The 17838-nt window shown below is 37.4% G+C and overlaps 1 protein-coding gene across 1 annotated transcript in view; it reads left to right on the top strand.

Annotated features, from left to right (window-relative positions):
- Positions 1-17838, top strand: part of VAV3 (vav guanine nucleotide exchange factor 3) — a 350186-nt gene that overhangs the window by 111239 nt on the left and 221109 nt on the right. The window lies entirely within an intron of this gene.

The following is a 17838-nucleotide window of genomic DNA, read 5'->3' as shown; positions in this document are numbered from 1 at the left end:
AAAAAGAGGTGAGAAATTTGGATTTTAATTATCTTTACACAGGAACAATACTTTCTATATATTCCTGTCAACAATTTGTATTAAAGGTATAGGCGTGATCTCCATTCAATTTTAATAAAAGTTCAAATGTCTGGTAGTCACCTCTGGCATTACCATCAGAATCCCTGGTTGGAGGTATAATTCATTTGTGCCTCTTAGGTCTGGCCCTTCCAGCAATCGGTTCCACCTTGTTGAGAGTTACAGATTTAAAAAAAAATCGCTGTAGTGTAATTGAAAATCATAGTTCCATTTCATTGTGTCTAATAAAACCTGATACTTTTGAAAAGTGCCCTTTTTCAAAACCAGCAAATGAGTAAAAAGGAAGCAACTTCTCTATTTCTCAAAATATTATTTAAAAAGCACTTTATTGATTTGATAACACATTTTGTAAGTGGTATAGATTCATGTGTTTGTCGAAACACAATTAGTCGATGTTGCCTAATGGTGACATTAGAGACATTAAAAAAAGAAAAAGACTGATCTGTTATCTGTTGACTTCCAGCAACATCCTGATTGGGGAGGAATTATTTTTCAGAGCTGGTACCCTTTGGGGACAGCATCCCCTGGGAGTATTTCTTTCCCTCTGACTTCCCATGTATTCAGAACTCTTACGTGCAATTATAGGGTGTGTTGTGATGCTTTTTCCCCTTGTAAATAAAGAAGAAAATATTCTTATCCTGAGAGCCTATGAATAAAATGCTTTCCAACTTAATTGGCAAGAGCATTTAAAATTAAATGTAAAATAAAAATTCCCTATTGAGACATAAATTTGCTGCTGCCTTTTTTTTTTTTTTTTAGTGTATTTCTAGTTCAGGTGGTCTGGCTAGGTCTTAAAATCGAATGAAAACAAAAATAGGAGAGTGACTGAGAAAACATCTTTTCATGTCCAGATGATATTGATGATTGGAAATGTGTGTAAGCCAAAAGTCAGCCCACCCCTTTAACCTTCTCTCCCTGTTCTTCTTCCTCTAACTTTGGGGATGAAGAAGATCTCTTCAGTTTCCATGTGACGCATTCTTCTCTGCACTACATCTCAGCATACCTTGTTTCCAACTGCCTTGGGCCTTTTCTGCTTTTGTTTATGGTCATGACCTAGAATGCTAGGAGAACTCTTCTCTTCCAAGTCTCATTGTTGTGGAGGGTGCTGCCAAGGGCATGTTTACCCTGGTTATAGCTTGGTTTCCTACCATGCACCTTTCCAAAAGGAAGTGTGTGCGTGCGTGTGTGTGTGTGTGTGAGAGAGAGAGAGAGAGAGAGAGATTGATTTTGTTAGATGTTAGATATCAGCAAGGAATAACTGGAAGAAAAATTTTGGTTGAGTAATTTGATAGTTGTATAAATTAAAAAAAAGGAAAACTTGCATGAAAGTTAAAACCTCTTATATGGCTGTCTCATCATTGATGCTCCTCAGTTCCTGGCCTCTACCTTTGTTGAAGTTCTTTCTCTGTTTTCTAGGAGGAATATTCTTTCAGCCTCCACCCTTTGTAGAGATATGTTTTACTCTAGGATTATCTACCACAGTTCATGCGACACAAGCCTTGTCTAGCAACATGCGTTCCAATGTCTGAGTTTATCAGTTGAGAATAACACAATGGAAAGAGAGGGGGTGGGTGAAGAAATTTGGCACAGATAGCATGGGATGATGTTTGGCTTTCTAGGTTCCAACCCTTTCTGCCTCTCTTTGCTAATGTGGAGATTTGAATGTGCCTCCTCATTCTTCCAGAAGATTGCTAGTTAATTGAACCACCTTCCAAAAAACATACATATATAAATGTATCCACCCCCATACCAAACAGTAACTCTAAGAGATAATAATCTAAATCAATATTAGATTAGTGAGGACTCAGATTTGTAAATAATGGAAATCCAATTTGAGTTACCCCTAGTACTATTAAGAGCTAGTATTAATTAAGCACTAGCTATATGCAGTTGTAGTATGTTAACGGCTTTGCATATATTATCTAGTCAAATTCTGGTAACAGCTTATTATGCAGGTACTTTAGTTGTCCCAATTTCATATATGAGAAAACTGAGGCATGAAGAGGTTATAGGTAACTTACTCAGAATGGCACATGTTTGAGCCAGGATTTGAATCCAGGTAGTCTGACTTCAGAGCCTTAGGCCCCTAATTAGATAATTAGGTGTAATATGAAGAATTTGTTGACTCATATATCCTACCATAAATTTCAACAGCCCAAACTGTTGGGTAGTGCAGCCTAGAGGTGGAACTCAGGAACATTGGCACCAGAAATTCAAAAGCCATTATTTTCCTCACTGTCATTTATCTCTACTTTTTTTCAGTATGCTTGCTTCAGCTCTCATTATAGACTGTATCCTCAATGTGGTAGAAAATATGGTAGATAGCTGCTGGTAGACCTTGACCTTAATATTTTGCCACTTCACACTTATAGGTATTAAAAACAAAATCAGTGGGGAAAACTTCCAGATAGACGATACCTGCTGCCTAAATCTGTGCTCTCTCTCAATATATCCTCCATACAGTGCAGAGCTATAAGAAGAAAAACATTTAAAAATGAGGATCAAGGATCAAATTTCAAATTAAGTAAAAATAAAAAAACAAATCTCGTTAAGCTTTCTCTCATACTCTTACCTCAAACCTTTGCCATAAGCAAGAATGTTTCAAAAAAAAAATGCAACAGAGAAGAGGAGCCCATGATTGATGTAAAAATACTGCCAAAGAGAAAGTCCACTTGAGTAAAAGTCCTTAAAATGTTGCCAGTTTGACTCATGAGGAAAAACCCGACTATACACTGTATAAAAGAGACCTGAAATAGAATAATTAAGAAAGACTAAAAATCGGTGGGAGAGACTATTTTGCTGCAGCTTATGTCAGCTGTTTTCCCCACGCCCACCATGCCCAACAATATAGTGTGCTTTTGCTCAGCCATTCCATTCCCCTCTTCCCTTCCTTGGCCACTCAGCTATGTCCGGGATAGTGGGCTCTTAGAATTTGGTAGCTTCCTCTGAAACTAAATGTGTATAGCAGTGTCTAAAAGAAAGATTCTGTTTTCAGGAGAAGAGAGAAGTATTAGATAATACAGATAATAAATTTTTTTCTGGAAATTGTGTTTCAGTACTGTGTCTGATTTTTTCTTTTTTTTTTAAAGTTTTAGTTTTAATCTCTGCACACAACTTGGGGCTCAAACTCATAACCCTGAGATCAAGAGTTGCATGTTCTCCTAACTGAGCCAGCCAGGGACCCCTCTCTCTGATTTTCTTATTTTTGCTAAATTGGTAATTGTTTTAAAGTGATTTGTTGCATGAGCAACAGGAGTATAGAAAAGTTGATTAATAGGTAATGAAACTGTTTACAACAGTGCTATCCAACAGACATGTAAGCCACAAATGCAAGCTGTATGTAATATTTAAAATTTTCCAGGTACCACATTAAAAAAGTAAAGAAATAGGTGAAATTAGTTTAATAATACATCTTATTTAATCCAGTTCCTCTAAACTACATCATTTCAACATGTAATCAATATAGAAAGTATAAATGAGTTACTTTACATTCTTTTCTCATTATTCTTCAATATCCAGTTTGTATTTACACTTACAGCATATCCCAATTCAGCCTAGCTTCATTTTGAGTGTTTGGTTGTATTGGACAGTTCAAATCTAGAGAAAAGGTTAGTCTTCTGGACATTTTAATATAATGAATGAAAAATAATACTTTAAATATAAAGTGTGTTTTTGTATGTGGTAATACATTTATACTTTTTGGCCTAGGTAAAGTATGCCCTTTTTAATGCTTTTATTGTATGCTTTTATATGTTAATCATACATATTTAAAAATGGAGTCTAATTATTAGCTTGGCCTGTAGCCAAATATTAATGCTACTTTCTTTTAATTTTGAGATAAATTCACCACATTCCTTGATCTCTTCCTTGGATCTCTGTTTTTGTTTTTGTTTTTTTTGTTTTGTTTTTTAGAGGGTAGGAGAGAGAGAGGGGCAGAAGGCAAGAGAGAGAGAGAATATTAAGCAGGCTCAAGCTCAATGTGGAGTGTGATGCAGGGCTCAATCCGACAAGGCTAGAATCATGACCTGAGCCAAAATCAAGAGTTGGACACTAAACTGACTGAGCCACCCAGGTGCCCCATGGATTTCTATTTTAATGTCTTCATTGCACATTCCTTTTCTGGTCATTTAAAACAAAATAGCAACATCTCCCATTTTCCTCATCCCCTTTGACAATTCCTATGTTCTTTACGTTGCTTTAGTTATTTTTCTGTAATTCCTGTAACATTGGTTGTATCATACATACTTTAAAAATGGCTTAATTTCTTTCTCTACCAACCTCTCCCCCCCCCCCCCCCAACACACACAGTTTTTGAGCTGTTAGGGCAACAGGTTTGTTGCATTCACTTCTAAATCACTACGGGCACCTGGGGGGCTCAGTTGGTTGAGTGCCTGAATTTGACTCAGGTCATAGTCTTATGGTTTGTAAGTTTGAGCCCCAGATTGGGCTCACTGCTGTCCGTACAGAGCCTGCATCAGATCCTCTGTCCCCTTCTGTCTCTGCCTCTCCCCCGCTCCCATATTGTCCCATAGGAAGCAAAAAGTGACCCACATACCTTCTACGTTCACCATACTGAAGCAGCATCTTTTTATTGGTTCAATTTAAAGCAGTCACACCTACTTCCCCAACAGCAGAACATTTATAATGTTCAATAGGGCACTTTAGGAAATGTTTTCTCTGCCTCTGTAATCTGTAAGATATTGGAGAGTTGGTAGTATAACATTCTTTAAATGTTTGGTAGAATTCACCAGTAAAACCATCTGGGCCTAGTGTTCTTGAGAGATGATTAATTATTCAGTTTCTTTAGCTGAAAGAAGAATATTGTCTATTTCTCCTTGTGTACATTTTGTCATTTGTGTCTTTCAAGGATTGGTCCATTTCATCCAAGTTACCAAATCTGTGGGCATGGAGTTGTTGAAGATATTCCTTTATTATCCTTTTGATATCCACAGCATCAGTAGTAATGGCCCCTTCTTGGTTTCTGATGGTGGTAATTTGTGTTAACTCTCTTTTTCCTTGCTTAGCCTAGCTAGGTTTATGAATTTGATCTTTTCAAAGAGCCAGCTTTTAGTTTTGACTTTAAAAATTGATTTTCTGTTTTTAGTTTCATTGATTTCTGTTCAGATTTTTATTATGTCTGTTCTTTTGTTTGCTCCAGGCTTAAATTGCTCTTCTTTCTTTAGTTTCCTAAGGTGGAAGCTTAGGTTATTGATTCTTGGTCTTTCTTTTTTAACATATATATTTAGTGCTATAAATTCCCCTCTAATCACTCCTTTTGTTGTAACCTACGTGTGTTGGTAAGTTGTAGTTTCATTTACATGCCATTAAAATATTTTAAGCTTTACTTGCAACATCTTTTAAAAATTTTTTTTTAAATGTTTATTCATATTTGATAGAGAGGCAGAGCATGAGTTGGGGAGGGACAGAGACAGAGGGCGACACAGGATCAGAAGCAGGCTCCAGGCTCTGAGATGTAGGCACAGAGCCTGATGCGGGGCTTGAACCCATGAACTGCGAGATGATGACCTAAGCCAAAGTTGGCTGCTTAACTGACTGAGCCACCAAGGCACCCCTGCAACATTATCTCTGACACATGGATTTCTCAGAAGTGTGTTGTCTAATTTTCAGCTATTTTTGTTATTGATCTGTACTTTGATTCTGTTATGTCTGAGACTATAACTTGTATGCTTTCTATTCTGTGAACTTTTGTTAGACTTTAAAAGTGGCCTATTACCATGAATATTCCATATGACTTTGAGAAGAACGTATTTTGCTATTGTCGAATGGAGTAGTCTATAAATGGCAGACCAAATTATTAGATAGAACTATGTTCTTACTGACTTTCTGCAGTAGGACATTTTACTTTTTAAATTTCTTAAAAGTTTAGTTTATTTTTTGTTATTTTTTAAATTTCATTGTTTTGAATTTTTTAAAACATTTTTATTTATTGAGAGACAGAGAAACACAGAGCCTGAGCAGGAGAGGAGGAGAGAGAGAGGGAGACACAGAATCTGAAGCAGGCTCCAGGCTCTGAGCCATCAGCACAGAGCCTGATGCAGGGCTTGAACTCACAAACCTCAAGATCACGACCTGAGCTGAAGTTGAGCACTTAACTGACTGAGCCACCCAGGCGCCCCTTATTTTTTTTAATTTTAGAAAGAGAGGGAGCGCAAGCAGGAGAAGGGAGCAGAGAGAGAGAGAGAGACAGAGAGAGACAGAGAGAGAGAGAATCTTAAGCAGGCTCCACATTCAGCATGGAGCCTGACATGGGGCTTGATAGCACAACGCTGGGATCATGACCTGAGCTGAAATCAAGAGTAGGACGCTCAATTGACTGAGCCACTCAGTCTCCCTTATGGGACACTTTAAAAATAGCTGCTTTTGAGCACTACAAGGGACTCAATGGTTTAAAAGTATGAGAGCCATTTTTGAAAGTGGTTAATTTATGAGTTGAAAACATCAGAGGTATTGTACACTAAGGATACTTACAACGAATGTGTGTGCTGTTTGATCTATTCATGGGTGTATGATGTACTTACTTACCCTTAAGAGCTGTTTGTTGTATGTATAATGATACCATTTTAAAAATGTAAAATGGGTTTATACATGTCCATACACAAATGGATAGTGAAAAGAGAAGAATTTACATCAAAATATTGACCGCAGTTATAACCCCTGGGTTTTGGGATTAAAAGTGTTTTAAGTTTTTCTTCTTTACACTTCCCTATAGTTTGTAAATCTCCATGCTGATTATGTGTGGACTTGTTACTTTTCAAAAAGGACACAAAGTTCATTATGGTTTGTTGAGATTTGATACCATGTCATGTGTGGAATGAACCTAAGGGAGTGGATACTATGAGTAAAATTTCTGTGAATAAGCACTTTGATGGCCACTGCTTTGTTATCCATAGTAGTCAGGGAAGAGTTGAAATGGAAGAGTTAATTAAAATCCTGTCTATAATTCCTGCCCCCTTTTTTGAAGCCATTATTGTCACCTGGTTGGTTCACCAAACCTTTGTAACTTCAAAATAAGGCAAAGACAGTGGAATGATTGAAATTTCACCATGTCTAATAGGGCTGTAAAAGGTTGGCCTGGGGGTAAAATGGGCACTGACCACAAATAATAAATATGTCCCGTAATTGATTCCTGAGTATTGACAGCTTAATTTATTTATTTTGCAAAGGAATGTGAGCTTTTGGAATGCATAAATCTAGAATATAGGTAGGTAAGTATTAAGGTCAAATTTAAAAAATTTCTCCCCCAATCTCAGCTATAAGTGAGAGTGTGTAGAAAAAGAGACATGGGTAAATGCATAGTAATATTTTATTTCTGAAATAATTGGTCTGACTTCTGTTTTTGAGTCACCCTGCCCCCCAGTATCTGGCATGTAGTAGGTACACGTAATATGTTCCTCATTTACCAAGTACTAAATTTCATAGATCCCCTGTACTATTGTGAAAACCCTGAAGTTGTATTTGTGTAACAAACCAGGAAATGGTGTCATACATGGCTGGGTTTCCTTGTCTGACTTTGTGTTAGGTCAAATACTAAGAACAGTAGAGAATTTCAACTGAATGGGTGGACTCAGAGAAATTAGCCTCCTCATTCATTTTTCCTTTAATATTTAGTAAGAGACCTCCATATAGGTTCTTTATTTGAACACAGAACTTACTATGAAGTTAATTCTTTGCATCTTAGAATCCAGTTAGGAGTCTTATGTGTTCAATAGCTTTGGTCCTGGGTTAACTTTTCCAATAAAACTTTATTTGTAAAAATGGTTTGGGGTTAACTTTGAATATATATGGTTCTCAATGGGAAGAGGGTAGAACAGTCTTACTAAATAAGCCAGAAATGGTAGACTACATTTAAGGTAATGTAGTTTCAGTGTTTTATGCATCAAAGATAACTTGAACCAGGCTTCTATATTTGTGACTAATTATTTGTAGAAGGACTTCTATGATCTTCTTTACCCCATTCATTTATTTAGAAAATTTAAGAAAATTTTAGATTGTCAATGAAGTACCTGTTACAATTTTAAAAATTAAAAACCAAAAACAGTGGTCTCCTGTGCCACTCTTCCTTACCTTATCCTGCTCCCCAGTAACTACTTTTAGTTATTCTTACTTAAATCTTCTATTTGCTGTTGTATCATATAAAGAATCTATTTATACTAGGTATTTTTTATTTACTAATTTAAAAGACTTTATTGACTAATAACTGGGAATTTAGCTTTTTTACATTTTCTTGTTCTCTATTTGTTTTCCAATGTAGTTCAATTGATACTTAGACATGAACCAGTAGTGTTTATGACATTATCACTGTGTATGATAGTATTTAATTTTACATGATTCATAATGAGTAATATATGCTTAGTTATCATAGTGCCCAAGAACTATCACAATTATTAAAAACTCTAATTTATCTGTTCTTTAAATACTTACTGAGTGTTCTCTGTGTCTTAGGTTTAGTGCCAGGTGTTAGGGAAATGTAATGAAAAATTCATTTCCGTTCTGAAAGAATCCAAGATCTTGCTTGTGAAAGAGAAGATGCAAAAGTAATAATAGAGGTATACAAAATGTTAAGATCCAGGAAAAAGTGGGACTTTACCTTATCTGGCTAGCAAATTCTTCCTGGGATAGATAGTTCTAGAAATGAGTCCTAAAGGAGGTAGGGATTGTCCACATACACAGAATGGAAGGAGCTTTACTGACACCTTGTTAGTGGAGGGAGAGAACACCACCTCATTTTCTTTTGTATTCTGCACACTAGCAGAACTGGACATGATCTAGGTTCATGGTACCAACATGTTGAGCCTAACCTTGTTATACTTTTAGATGAAGCCAAACCCTTATCTTGATTTCATGGCTGTACAAATGTTTATAGAAATACCACTTCGAATAGAATTCTTGTGCTATTTCTGTATTGTGTAAACAGACCTGCAAATAGGTCAGTCTTGAATAATGCCACTGAAGTAGGTCTAGCCAAAGCCAAACCTGGACACAGACAGGAACGTCATGAGCAGTGAACCCCTGGTTTCTCCAGTGTCTTATTCATTTTTTGTACTTGGTACGGTGCCTGGAGTACAACTGACATTAAATGTGTGTTGAACTAAATCGATAAAAGAAAAGGCTATTTGGGTCTGAGTTTAGTTTCAGGTGAGTAAGAGTTTATAATGTCTAGTTGGAAGATAAAGTGAGAATATTAGAAGATGGGGACTTTATCTTGCAAGTTGGACCATAAATGTGTTTTTATAAAACCAAAGGATAGTACTATTGTCATAGTTTTTATATTTCTGTTTGTTTTTACTAGGGATTATTTCGTGTTTTGTCAGATTTCTTCCATCTATTAAGCATGTTGTGACTTAGATTATTCAAGGACAAAAGGTGCTTTTCCCCCACCTGGGAACTTTGGAATATTTTGTTTTGAATCATTATTTGAGAGTTTTCATTCTGTGTAAAATGATCAAATGACTTAAATTGTTGGTCTCAGAAACATAATTTGCAACTGGAATTTATTGCAGTTAATGAAAATAGTTGCGATCATATCCCAGCTCTTTGCCCACCTTTGTCGTTTTCTGCAGTGTCATTGCTACAGTAAACCAATTGGAGTATCTTGTAATAGTGGAACCTTCCAAACACACAAAATGGAATAGTACAGCAGATACTCATGTACCCATCATCTAGCAGTGACCATCATCAGCTCTGCTTTTGGAAGTTATGGGCTCAGTTAACAAAATGAAAAGCATGTCTGCTTGTCTGGTGTGTGTGTGTGTGTGTGTGTGTGTGTGTGTGTGCGCGCATGTGTGTTCATTCCATGGAGTCAAGCGTGTGTGTGTGTGTTTCCATGGAGTCTGTCAGGCATGTGTGTGTGTTCCATGGAGTATATCAGGCATGTGTGTGTGCGTGCATGCACATGCCATGGAGTGTGTCAAGCACATGTAATCAGCAGTTGGTCTTACTCTTTTAAAGTGAGTCTTCAGTAAGATCATAGGATCATGAAATTTTAGATTTGGAAAAGGTTCCTTTAGTGTTAATTTTTAGTTAGACATCACACATCTCTTATCAAGGCTGATATTTTTGGTAATTATATACTTAAACTCTTTCTCATGGGTGCTAAAAATAGTTGATACACCTTCTGCAAATGATAGTCTCCCCCAGCCTCTAATCAGTTGTTGTTTTTCTTAAACTCTAGATGTTTTCTCCATCTCAATGGAAGAAAGCCACGCTTGTAACTCTTCCTAAATAGTCTCTTGCCTTTATCATTTTAGTACTCCTGCCTTTCCTCTCTTGATACTTGGGTACCACCTTTTTTTTCCCTTTCTTTCTACTTTTCCCCCCTAATCTATCACAAATCATATGAATGGCTATTTTCTGCTTGATACTCAAAACCGAAATTAAAAAGTTTATGTAGAAATACTTAATCTTTACAATTATCTTGGCTATCTTCAAAATGAGTCTATAGAATAAGTCATGAGAAACCTGCTTTTAATTTTTTTTTTTAACGTTTATTTATTTTTGAGACAGAGAGAGACAGAGCATGAACAGGGGAGGAGCAGAGAGAGAGGGAGACACAGAATCTGAAACAGGCTCCAGGCTCTGAGCTGTCAGCACAGAGCCCGACGTGGGGCTCGAACTCACAGACCGTGAGATCATGACCTGAGCCGAAGTCAGACGCTTAACCGACCAAGCCACCCAGGCGCCCCGAGAAACCTGCTTTTAACATGCCGAGTATTTATTTTGAATGTGAGGGCGGTTGGTTTTTCCCGGCTGTACATTCCTGTACTTGATTGACATTTCTCTTGAAGCTGCATAGAGGGATTGGAGGGGAACTTACCTTGAGCAGAGGGTGTAATCTTTGGTGAAGGAGTTACCAGTAGTTTTTGCTACATTAACAGGGAACAGTAAAGTTAAAGTTCCACTTAAATTTTAGTTCTTTAAAAGAAATAAAACATATATATAAGGTGGGAAATAGCAGATATCTTAACTCAGATGCCTAAATCTCATTCAAAAGGGCATGTAAAAGGCCCCCTATTTGTTCTGATTAAAAGATACAGAGAAAGACCATGGTCTATTTTGACAATAAATGCGTTCTTTCACTTATATTAGAAAAAGATTGTAATGGGGTGCCTGGGTGGCTCAGTCGGTTAAACCTCCAACGTTGGCTCAGGTTATGATCTCACGGCTTGTGAGTTCAAGCCCCGCGTTGGGCTGTATGCTGACAGTTCAGAGGCTGGAGCCTGCTTTGGGTTCTGTGTCTCGCTCTCTGCCCCTCCCCTGCTTACACTGTGTCTGTCTCTCTCTCTCTCTCTCTCAAAAATAAATAAACATTAAAAAACTATATGAAAAAATTGTAAGCCATACTTTGACATTATAAAGGTATTTCTTAAGATTAAAAAACCAAGATTTTAACATTTAAAATTTTGTTCTCACGTGTAGTCAACGTTTTTGGTGGATGCTTTGGACTAATGTAAATGGAGTAAACTTTGGTAGGTTCCTTGCAACTTCAGCCAAATATCCCCACTTTGAGAAAAAAAAAATGATGTGGTTATTTTACAGGAAATACTGTATAGGACTGTGGTTTATGTAAAGGAAATGCCCACCAAGAAACTAAAGTACTGTCAGTACTTAATGGTGTACTTTATGCTTGCGGTAAAAATGAGCTGGTATAAATAAGCATTCCTCCTAGATTTTATGTTCAGAATTAATTCTCATACACACTAATGTAGACCATGGTAGTGACTTTGTATTTTTATATGGCTTACTAACAATGCAGCTAGGAGAGGAGACCACATAAAAGCTTATGTAAATAATAGGAACAGATGGTTGAGGGACAATTGTTTGACTTTGACAGTATCACATAATGAGTCAACCCAGATTTAAAACACAATAGTGCTGTAGTAAGCAGCATGGTCACCCTTTTCATTTGCTCTGGAGACTAGCAGTTGATTTATAATTGCCCTATTGTAATTCTTTTCACAAATCATTTAGTCTGTTTTACTAACATTTCTCTGTGCAATTGGCTCATCATGGCAGATGGATCCCTGCTGGAAGGGACAGCATAGGGTGCCTGCTGCTCTCCAGCATCTATAATTTGTGATGAGAGAAGCTGCCTGTTAGAATTCTTAGTGTGTACACACCTGTGTAAAATAGGGTTGAGAGGAGCTTTGGAACTGATGTGTTCCAGACATTTAATTTTGCAGATGTATTCCAGAGAGGTAAACTTATGTTTTCAAGATTGCTCATTGTGGTAAGGAGAGTAATGGCCTCCCAACGTTCATGTCCTAATATCTGGAAACTGTGAACATATTACCATACATGGCAAAAGGGATTGTGCAGATATGATTAAGGATCTTGAGACAGGAAGATTATTTTGGTTTATCTGTGGGGGTGCAGTATGATCACATAGGTCCTTAAAAGCAAAGAATCTTTCCCATCTGGGTCAGAGAAATGCAACATTGCTGACTTTGAAGATGGAAGAAGAGGGCCTTGAGCCAAAGAATGTGAGCAGCCTCTAGAAGCTGGAGAGGACAAGGTCATGGACTCTAGAAAGGACTACTGCCTTGCTGACATCTTGAACTTGGTCCAGTGAGACCCATGTTGAATTTCTGACCTACAGAAATGTAAGGTAATAAATCTGTCTTGTTTTAAGCCACCAAGTTTGTGGTAATTTCTTAGAAGAGTTATAGAAAACTAATAAACTCACCAAATTAGGGATAAAACAGTCTAGAACCCAGACCTTCTGCCTTACTGTTCAGCTCTTTTCTCAAGTGATAAGGTCCTAATATATCATTGAATCATGTACTCCTGAAGAGCAGAAACTGCTCTTTGTCCCCAAGATTTAACCAAGGATTAGGCAAGTGGAAGCCACTCAAAGTGCTTGGACCAGATGCCAGGCACCACATGCTGCAGAGGGAAACTAAATGGCAATGAATCCTGCCGCACTGTTTAATTCTCCAAACTCACCCACACCTTTTTGATTTAGGAGTATCTAGAGCTCTGCTCTGAGTACCCGTGGTTTGTGACTGCCTGTCTTGAGGTGTGTCCAATCTAGTTTTGTCTTAAATCCCATGTTCCAGATAATCTGTGGATGGATATACGTTGTGAATCAGTCTAGAACCCTCAGTTTGTCTAGAACAGAGTGGCCATGAATAAATGTGAAATAAATTCAAGATATTAAAAACTCCTAGCTTTCTTTTGCATTTTGATTCTGATTTGCCATTAGGTTCTTGAAATTTAGTCATTGACAGAAATAATAAGAGTATCTCAAAATCAGTGAAAAAAATATATTTGATAAGGCCAAGTACATTTCCCCTGGAAACCTAATCCAGGGACTTCAAGTATGTTTCATCTCCTCTGCCAAGTATGATCTGTTGGTAATAGCTCTCTGGAGCACTGTTGAAAGGATTCTGTGGCCATGTCCTTGATCAAGTAAGAGGAGTTCTTGGATCATGACTGATTTGGACAGCTGAGGTAATACTAATTTACTTCCTAGTGATTTCTCTCCAGATATCCATCAGTTCTTTAATCATTTCTTGGGTGTGATTTTTTTTTTAGCCAGTTATAAATCCAATGAATGAACTGCATCCCACCCTCATTTCTTCATTGGGTCTGGATGGGTGGATAGATCCTGATCGGTGTGATGACAGTTTGACAATGTGAAGTACAGGGAGTACAAACTTCATTTTTAGGTTAGTTCTATAAACTCACACCTAGTGAATAGAGACGGGGCTTTGAAAGAAGCCAAGATGAGTGAATGGCAAATAGTGCTTTTCTTTCCATTCACACCTATAGCAGGCAGTTTGTTCATTTTCTCTTAGTCATGACAAATTTTATTTTGCTTCGAGAAGCCTTGACTGGTTGTCATCTGGATGATTCAGAGTAGAAAAAACTGGATAAAGCTAAAGATATATTTGTATTAAAACACTGGAGAGAAGACAAAAAATATGTGAAAGTTTATATACGAGATTTGTAGTATAAAATTGTAGGTCATTAATAATTTTTACTAAAGATTTTTTTTGTAAGATTTATAGAGCAAATGGTAATTACAATGAAAACCTTAACATTTTTAACACAAAAACTAGAACAAAGTGATAATACTTAGTGTTTAGATACTGTTTTTATCTGCTTTAAAAAAACAGATCCCAGGATGGCATCATGCCCTTTCCATTTGTTGCCTTTTTTTATATTAATACTGGTTTCAGATCCTGTTGGGAAGATCAATTTGATTAATACAACACCATCTCAAAGACTTCACCTTCATGGCCTCTGTAACAAGGCCTTTAGTGAGAGCACTTTGGCTGGAATCATCAGTTGACCTGTCTGTTAAGCATCATAAAGCTTAAGTGCCCAGAAGAGCCCTTGACTTCTCACTAAGATTGGAAGGAGATTCCCACTGAGCATCATTCACATAACATCAATCAGCAGGTTGTTTGTAGAATTGCAGCAGGCTAGGGCGCTAATGAAAAGACCACCTTATGTCTTGTGTGGCATTTTGAGGTTTTCTGGACACTTGCACTGAGATGATTGCATTGAGCCCCACTGTGGACCATTAGGCAGAAGGGCTCATATTCTCACTATCTTGGTTTACAAATAAAACTCAGAAGGGTTATTGATTCTCTAAGGCTAGTAAGCAGTGGGGAAGAGAAACAAATATTCAGCCTTAAGCGTGTAAATTACAATTACATTTGAAAATCTAACATTTCATACCATTGAAACTTATTAAGGTAAAACCACTAATCTTAAGACAGCAACAAGGTAAACATTTACAACTAGAGAGCCTGTTAACACTAATTTCCCATTTAATCAAGAGGATATATGTCTTGTATTTTCCTCTATGATTGTTGCTATTGGGTAGAGAGATCGACAATTTCTTTTCTTCCCGCTTGTCTATTATAACCGGCTTGTGCAGACATGAACATAATTTACAGCAGTGTAAAGCAGTGTTTTTTAGGTTATCTCTGCCTTTCTTAGGACACCTAAGTCCCAGCAGGGAAGGGTCAGCCTTTTGTCAAGAAGAATGGGGAGAGAGATCTGGGTAGCAGATGACATTTAAGTGAGCTTTGAAAGGTGACAGATTTAGACTGACAGACATTTTGTGGAAAGCTATTTTATTTTGATGGAGAATAATAGAATTCTATTTGGGCAAAGGTACTGAGGTGGAAAAAGTCAAAGTGCTGTGGATAAAACAGACTAATTTGACAGAATGGGAAGATTTCTGTAGGAGAGTAGTTATAATTATTCATACGGGAATGAGAAAGTGCTGGATTTTTCTCTATCCTGAATCTTCCTGTATCACCTTCCTCCTCAGTCTATTAAGAATAGGCTGTAGAAGATGTTTCTACTAGGGTATTGTCTTGGAAATTAATCGTGGTGTTTTGTCAAGGGTAATTATATGGATTCTCATTTTTTTTATCTGTTTTGTTGTTTTTCTCCCCTTCTATCATTTTATTTTAGAAACCTTAAAACCTACAGAAAAGTCACATAAGTAAGCAATGACCACCTATTGTGATAAGCTTGATGCTGTTCACTACATGGCCAATCTAGACTGACCTGTCTGTATTCAGTGGCCCTGCCTTTTTGCAAACTATCTAGATCAAGGATCAGCAAACTTTTCCTGTGGAAGATAAGGTAGTAAATATTTTAGGCTTTTGGACCATCTAGTCTCTATTACAACTACTCAAATCTACCATTGTAATAGGAAAGCTCCCTTAGGCAGTACACACTGAGCATGGCTTTATTTCAATAAAAGTTTATTTACAAAAACAGGGAAAAGGGGGAGTGGGAGCTCTCTGGTATCTCTTCTTATAAGGACATTAATCCTGTTCTATCAGAACCTCACTCTTAGGGCTTTATTTAACTTTTGTTGCTTCCTTAGAGGCCCCATCTCTAAATATAGCTATGCAGCCACAATGGTGTTAGGGCTTCACAATCAGAGTTTTGTGCAAGGGGACCACAAATACCTGGTCCATAACAGACATTTTCTTGGCTTTCCTTCTCCCTCCCTGGTCATTCCTCATCTCTCTTCTTGGCTTCTGTTCTGATCTCTAAAATTTGGAGTTTCTCAGGCTTTATTCTAAGCCCTTTTCTTTTTTCATGCTACACAGCCCACTAGTGCAGTTTCCTCCATCCCCATGGCTTCACTTGCCATCTCTACAGACATTGTCCTGGATTTAATCTTCAGCCTGTGCCTCTTCTCAAAGCACCAGATTTACTCCCAATGTATGTCTCATATGATCTCAAAGTTAGTATGTCCAAAACAGAACTCTTAATTCCAGAATCTCTGTGGATACTCCTCCCCCGGGGCCCCAGTCTTAGGAAATGGCACCATTAGTGCAGTTTCCATAATTATTTCCCATACCACTCCATATAAGCAAGTTGGGCTGATTTATCTCTAAGATTCGTTTTGGATTTACTTCAGCTTTCTCCAGTTCTTTTGTACTTCTGGGTACTTTCTCATCAACTGGGTCTCAGATAACAGATTAATTATCTTCCTTGACTTTCCAGGCTAAATAGTCCCCACGAACCCCACTTTTTTTCTTTTTTTCTTTTTTTCTTTTTTGTCGTCATAGCATCTAAAATGCTATGGTTTATTTTTTTTGTTTTACCTTTTTTTTTTTTGTCTCCTCCGTTGAGAATGTCACCTTAATGAGACCTCTGCACCTTGTTAGCCTCATTCTTCAGTATATGCACCTTTAGAAAGGTGCTCAGTGTGCAGTAGGTACCCCCCAAAACTAATTATTATAGAAGGAATGAGTCTCATATTACTACCAGCTTAGTCCAAGTCAACATCATCTGTCTTTTGCCTGGGCCATTAGAATAGCCCCCTAACTTTAGTTTTCCTTCTTAAGCTTGTGCCTTCCTCCAGTCCATCTCCATAAAGTAGACAATGTGATCATCTAAAAGTGCATCTCAAGACATGGTCTCCACACCTGGAAGCTTTTCAGTGGCTTCTCCATGAATGATGTGGCTCCTGCATACCCCTCCAACCTCATGTCACTTCCTCTCATCTACTCTATGCTGGCTGCCATTTCCTGGAACACACCAGTCACTCTCTCCCAACTCTGGGTCTTTGCACTTGCTAGTCCTCTTTCTGGAACATTCTTCTCCAGAGGAACGTCTGGCCCCTTCTCTTTGAAGCTTCCTGTCACAGTTCAAATGTCATCTCATCAGAGAGGCCCCTTCTGAGTTGGGTTTTTCATCCTTCACTAATGTACCATCAAGAAAATTTTCTTTGCAGCACTAAGTATTATCTATAATTATTTCATATTTTTATTATCTTTCTTTCCTTGGCTTGATGAGGATAGGACATTGTCTCCTTATTCTTGATTGTATCTTAGTGCCTATCACACTTCCTGGCAATCCATGATTATTTGAAAAATCAGTGAATATAGGTATGATGACATTTATATTTCTTTTTAGGTATCTGAAAGCACTTTGTCTTCAGAATTTTGTCTTCTAAGGGCATAATCACGGAGATGATTACTTCAAGGAACTTGAATGCTAAGATTAATAATGCCTTCTCTTGGTTTTTTATCTGTAGTAAGTCTAAAGTAGAAGATTGTTTGTTTATATTTTATTTCTCCAGAGACTGCTTTGTAAGTCAGAGAGGTGCCTCTAACACATGACTTATACAACACAGTGGCATTATACTAACTGCCTTTTCATGACTTTGGTCATCTAAGTCATTAGGAAGTTTGCATTGTTTTCTTTCTTTTATGTAGGTATTAAGGAGCACCTGCCCCTGACTGCAAATTTAAAAGA

Source organism: Acinonyx jubatus, chromosome C1 (assembly GCF_027475565.1).
Source record: "Acinonyx jubatus isolate Ajub_Pintada_27869175 chromosome C1, VMU_Ajub_asm_v1.0, whole genome shotgun sequence".
NCBI classification, from domain to species: domain Eukaryota; kingdom Metazoa; phylum Chordata; class Mammalia; order Carnivora; family Felidae; genus Acinonyx; species Acinonyx jubatus.
This window is presented reverse-complemented; position numbering and strand designations above follow the sequence as displayed.